The sequence below is a fragment of the Camelina sativa genome, chromosome 12, assembly GCF_030686135.1.
Source record: "Camelina sativa cultivar CO46 ecotype springtype chromosome 12, ASM3068613v1".
Classification (NCBI taxonomy): domain Eukaryota; kingdom Viridiplantae; phylum Streptophyta; class Magnoliopsida; order Brassicales; family Brassicaceae; genus Camelina; species Camelina sativa.
The window spans coordinates 19,635,515-19,641,514 of NC_141891.1; the positions used below are offsets into that span (position 1 = coordinate 19,635,515).

Below are 6,000 nucleotides of genomic sequence, written 5' to 3' on the forward strand. Positions count from 1 at the left end.
TCTTGAGTGGTAGCAAAGTTCCCAACTGGATTGCTATCTTAATTACTACAACTACATAAAAGGTTAATTGAACCTGTTAGGATAGACACAAAAATCCTAGTATTAGACTTATTTACAGACGCAACAGACTTATTTGATATTACATGTTTAAAGGTTTGACTCATCGATAGTTGACCTAATCTTTACCTTATCTTCCAATGTTTCGATTCAAATAATTCTGACATAATAATAAATCTGCAATAACATACACTTTTTTACAATAATATAGTACAAAGTCATGAGCTTTTGATATATATGTAAATGTAAATGTAGTATGGTTAAGGTTCTCTATCTTAGGATGTGGATCTAACCCAATTTATTTCACTAAAAAGAATGTTTAGTTGTAGTATATATACATGCCTAAGACTTCGTTAATTACTTTGTACTTATATTTGAGCATGTTTATTCGATTTTAGATTTAGCAACTTAACCATGTTTCTCCTAAACTTTTGTATCTTTCCTCGTTACACATTACAACATATTTATTATTTTATTACCTATAGTCTAATTACTTTGAATTAAACCAAAACAAGCCCAACTAAAAAATACATAGTATGTGCTTAAATTACTTAATTGTCCATATTCCTCTTGTGGCCCATTACAAAACTAATTACAACATAAACTCACAAATATAATTCTTATGTGATAAACTAATAATGATATAATATACCACGACCATGAATAAAAGCACAAACAACCATGTTTTTGAAGTTTCTTAACTCTTGTATCTCTTTCTCATATTATATAACAACTTTGAGCTCTCCAATATCATTTTTTTGGTTCGATGCCCAAAAAAATATGTAATCAAAACAATACATGTTATACAACTAACACACAAATCTGTAACGAACAACAAATAAATATGCCATCAAACATAATTTCACATTAACTCTTATGTAACAAAAAAAACCTGCAATTTCTCAACAAAATACAAGGTTCCAGAGTTTTTAAATCTATAAATTCTATTTTCGTTCTGGCGCTAGTTTGAACTTTGAACTAATGTTTGTGTGTTGTGGATAATTAAATAATTAGTTGTTGATATTAAATTTTGTGAGTTGTTTTGTCTTTTGAAATTTCGGCTGAAGTTATCGATTATTTTAAATTTTGTTTTTATAAAAGTGCGATGGTAGATTAATAACATCCACAATATCAAAATAAATATAGATCATCTAGATCATTCTTAAATTTTAAATGTTCATAATTTTGATATATGGTGATCTCATTGATCATCCAATATATCGCCTGCCCAACGGTAGCACACTATTCCAATATATAATTATCAGTAGTGCCGGTCCACCCATAAGGCGAGCAAAGCAGACGCTTTAGGCCACAAAAAAAAAAAAAAAAAAAATTAGAGGACAAATCTATACTATTAAAAGGGAAGCATTATTTACAAGGCAAAATAAAACTTAAGAATATATGACATAAAATGACTCTGAATATATTTCAAAGCATACAATAGGAGAGGGATATTAAAGTAAATTTCATGGTAAAAACGTGGGGATTCTATTGTGAGCCGGATTGATTATGTTCGGATCATTTATTAAGTGTTCGGAGCTGTTTTTCATAGTCTCGTATCCAAACAGAATCGAAACAAGCATCTGCAATAAAATTCAAAAAAATAAGTTTGTCGTTTAATCATTTTAAGGAAATAATAATTCTGATATTTATGTAAACTATTTGATTTGGGCAATTAAATTCGAAATTTTATATATGTAAACATATTTAATTTGATTATATATTTTGAGATATATCCGGAAACAATAATTTCTGATTTTAATATTACCTAATATACAAAATCATCTAATTTTGTTTATAGAAATAATTTAAAAATGTTTCTATAAAAATTGAGCAATTAAATTCAAAATTGTATATATGTATAAAAATTTAATTTGGTTATATATTTGGAGATATTGTGGTAAACAATATTCCTTTTTCTAAAATCTATATTCCAAAACTAAATGAACAAATCTAAAGTAACTACCAAAATCGCTTTTGTTAGTATCATAAAATATATTGTGTTAGGAAAGATATATTAATTTTCATCACTATATAAGATGTGTCGAAGTCGAAGTTTTTAGTTTCTTTCATTCACAAAAATTTTTCCCAGCATCAATATTTTGAGTTTTAAATTTTCTGACTTTTATTTTTCATTTTCTTATAGTGTTTCATATTTGAAACTCTTCAAGAACATGTGAAACATAAAAATAAAAAATGTACAACTTCTAAAATATGGATGTTGTGAAACAATCAAGTAGTTATAATTGATTTTCTCTTACGGTTTTTTTGAATAGTTATTGTTTTTTTATGTTAGTACTTATATATACATTAATTATAGTAGTGTACTTTTGCTGCATGATTATTTGTTTTTTGTTTCTTTTAAAACAATCTTTGATTGTATTGTTACACGTAGCCTATTGGTATTGATTTATTCTTTATATTTTCTCCAATCATAATGAATTTTTCAGTGAAATACTCGGTTGTTATTTATCTATGTGGCAAAAATTACATAGAACTGGAAGAGGCGAAATAAATATATTTTTCAGAGCTAACATGGATTTGCATGTCTCGATGATCTTCACAGTGTTGAAGATGACTTCCCCCCTCCCCGATCAAGCTTTCTTCTTTGTATCTTAATGGGCATCATTAATACCTCAAATTACATTGTGTTCGGTTCTATTTTTTTTTTTTGTCAACCATTAGGCCGCAACAGGCCGATCCATTAGCCTAATCCCTACATTCGTAGGGAGCAAGACTCGATCCCTGGTGTGATGGTGTCTTGTGCATTAAGGACTTACCTTTGGCCACTGCACAAACATATCCAATTAGAGTTTACCTTTGGCCATGATGTTCATATATTTTACCATGTTTTCCCTTAGTTTATTCACATCTTTTGCATCTTTTTCTATCCATTTTCACCATTATTGTGTAGCTTTAGGACTAATCATGCATTAGAGTGTAGTTGCATTGCATTTGCATCTTTTCATGCATAAACAGGTGATTTTGGAGCTTAAGGAGCATGGAAGCAATGGAGAAGAGATGTGAAGCAATCATGAGGAGGAAACAAGGGAGTTAAGGCTGAAGAACCAAGATCCGGAGCCCAGCTCGACCAAGCACTCGACCGAGTGGGAGATGGACTCGACCGAGTGGAGTTACACAGAAGAAGCCAGCTCGACCTGTCACTCGACCGAGCACTGGTCGAGTTGACCGATTCGTGGACCACTTTGACTTTTCCCATTTTAGGGCTTCCACTCCCCTTCCTATATAAGGCCTTGTACCTGCAGCCACCAAACAATCTAGATTTTTTAGTCCAGCTTTTCAGATATTCTAAACCTAGTTTTTACCTTTTTAGGAATATTATTCCTTTTGCCTTTTTTTATTTTCTTTTTGGATTTTGTACTTAGAAAAGAAGAATTTCCTCATACTTGTTGGTTGAATAACTTTCTAAGTATTGAGAATCTGAGTTTGATTTCTTCTTTAAAGTTGTAGATCTTTATCTTATCTATCTAATCATGCAAGTTTCAATATTTTCTGGGTTTTTGACTTTGTTCATCATGTCTTGTTGTGAGTAGTCTTCTTAGGATCTTGAGGATGGGTTAGGATGGATTGATCTTGTGGTATATCTGATTTGATCAAGCTTGATTGTTGTAGATCTCTTCTAGGCTAGATGTTCTTAATGTTGATCCTATATCTGAGAGGGTAGGATCTGATCTCAAGCTTTTTAGCATCATACCAATGTTTAAGAAGCATAGATAAGGCTAGATCTAGAGCTTACCATTAGGCTTGCTAAGAGATTAGAGGTCTTGTTTGGTTTGAGATGTATTGCTTAATGCCTGCTTGTGTAGATTCTTTTCATTGTGAGAGCAAGTCTAGGATTGCATGGGTTTGATTGTCTCTTGACCATGAGAGTGGGAGAGACTTGTCTTGGATTAATATGTCTAGAGGTTAGCTCATAGCATTGCTTGAGATTTGTTGATCAAGTTAGATTACCACAATGATTAGTTTATCCCATGAATCCATCCTCAGGAACCTACTTTGTTTATTGATTTTAAAGTCTCAATCTTGTTATTTGCTTGCTGTTTGATCTGTGTTTGCTTTACTCTGTTTTATTGCATTGCTCTGTTTTCCCGGATTTGTCTAGCTCGACCACTCACTCGACCTACACTCGGTCGAGTGCTGCTCGATTTCATCCCCAGAACTCTTGTTTATGATTTGTGATTGTCTTGTTTCATTCCTGTTTCATTCCTGTTTAATTTCCATTGCATTTACTTAGCATCTGGTTCATTACTTGTCTTGCATTAGTTCATATCTAGAGTTTACAGTTTCTGTTTCTATTCTTAGTTCATAATCATTCTGTTTTATTTGCATCTAGTTCTTAGCTCTTGTAGTTTATTTTCTGCATTTTATCATTATCATCATAGGATTGTTAGTGACAAACATCCTTTCATATTTGTCTTAACTTAGATTCATATGCATATCTTGATTGTTCACAAGCACTCAGACTGGATTGACACCTCTTATACTGCAACTGCATAAGGGGAATTGAAACACCCATCATTCCATTCATATATCATCATTGCATACATCCACCATCATTCACCACACACAGTAAATACATGTTTCAATTTGGCGCTGTTGCCTGTTTGAGTTAGTTTTTGTGACATTTAGGATCCATATTAGTCTAAGATTAAGTTCTTTTATACATTTGTGAAGTTTCTGCACTTGAATCTTGTGTTTGGGGTTGAAGTTCCATTTCAGGTACCACTCGACCAGTCACTCGACCACCACTCGACCGAGTAGTGATCGAGCACTTGATCGAGCCAGACCCCGGATCTCTGAAAGCCTCTTTTTCCAGTCGCCCTACCTTCCTACTTGAGCCTGTGCTCAGTCGCTTGCTCGGGAAAAATCGTTTGCGTTCGTTGATGCACACAAGGTCCAAAGGAAAGGACAATCTTCTAAGGCATAGTGACAATATCAACAGGTTGAACAAGGGTTTGGGATCCAAGAAGAAGAGGGTTGTTCAGCAACAACAAGAGGTTCCAGTAGCTATGGATCATCAGGATCAAGTTCAGAGACCAAGACATATTGGTGCTGGAGATGCACCCAACACACACAACCAAAGAGCTGGCATTGTGCCACCAACTGTTGCCAACAACAACTTTGAGATCAAGAGTGGATTGATCTCAATGATTCAGGCCAATAAGTTTCATGGATTGCCTATGGAGGATCCACTTGATCATCTTGATGAGTTTGACAGAATCTGTGGTCTTACCAAGATCAATGGAGTAAGTGAAGATGGTTTCAAGCTGAGGTTGTTCCCTTTCTCTCTTGGGGACAAGGCTCATTTATGGGAGAAGACTCTGCCCACTGGTGCTATCACTACTTGGGACCAATGTAAGAAGGCTTTCTTGGCCAAATTCTTCTCCAATGCTAGGACTGCTAGATTGAGAAATGAGATCTCTGGATTTGCTCAAAGGAATAATGAGAGCTTTTGTGAAGCTTGGGAGAGATTCAAGGGCTACCAGACTCAATGCCCTCATCATGGTTTCAGTATGGAGTCATTGTTGAGCACATTGTATAGAGGAGTGCTTCCCAAGTTCAGAATGCTTCTTGACACAGCCTCCAATGGAAACTTCCTCAACAAGCATGTGGATGAAGGCTGGGAGTTAGTAGAGAATCTTGCTCAGTCAGATGACAATTATAATGAAGATTATGATAGGACCATAAGGAGTTCCTCAACTGATCAAGAGGACAAGTATAAGAAGGATTTGAAGATGGTCAATGAGAAACTTGACAAGATACTCCTCAGCCAGTCCAAATCCATTCACTTCATTGGTGAAGAAGAAGCTCTAGTTCAAGAGGGGGAGAATGAGTTTGCTGAGCTTTGCTATATGCAAAACCAAGGTGGATTCAAGGGCTACAATCAAGGTGGTTTCAAGAACAACAACCTATCTTATAGGA

At 34.3% G+C, this 6,000-nt stretch overlaps 1 non-coding gene across 1 annotated transcript; it reads right to left on the reverse strand.

Annotated features, from left to right (window-relative positions):
- Positions 1 to 5,480: 5,480 nt before the first annotated feature.
- LOC147930766 (small nucleolar RNA R71) lies at positions 5,481 to 5,587 on the reverse strand. Its single transcript, XR_015576705.1, has one exon. It is a non-coding gene; the product is annotated as a small nucleolar RNA R71 (small nucleolar RNA).
- Positions 5,588 to 6,000: the final 413 nt, after the last annotated feature.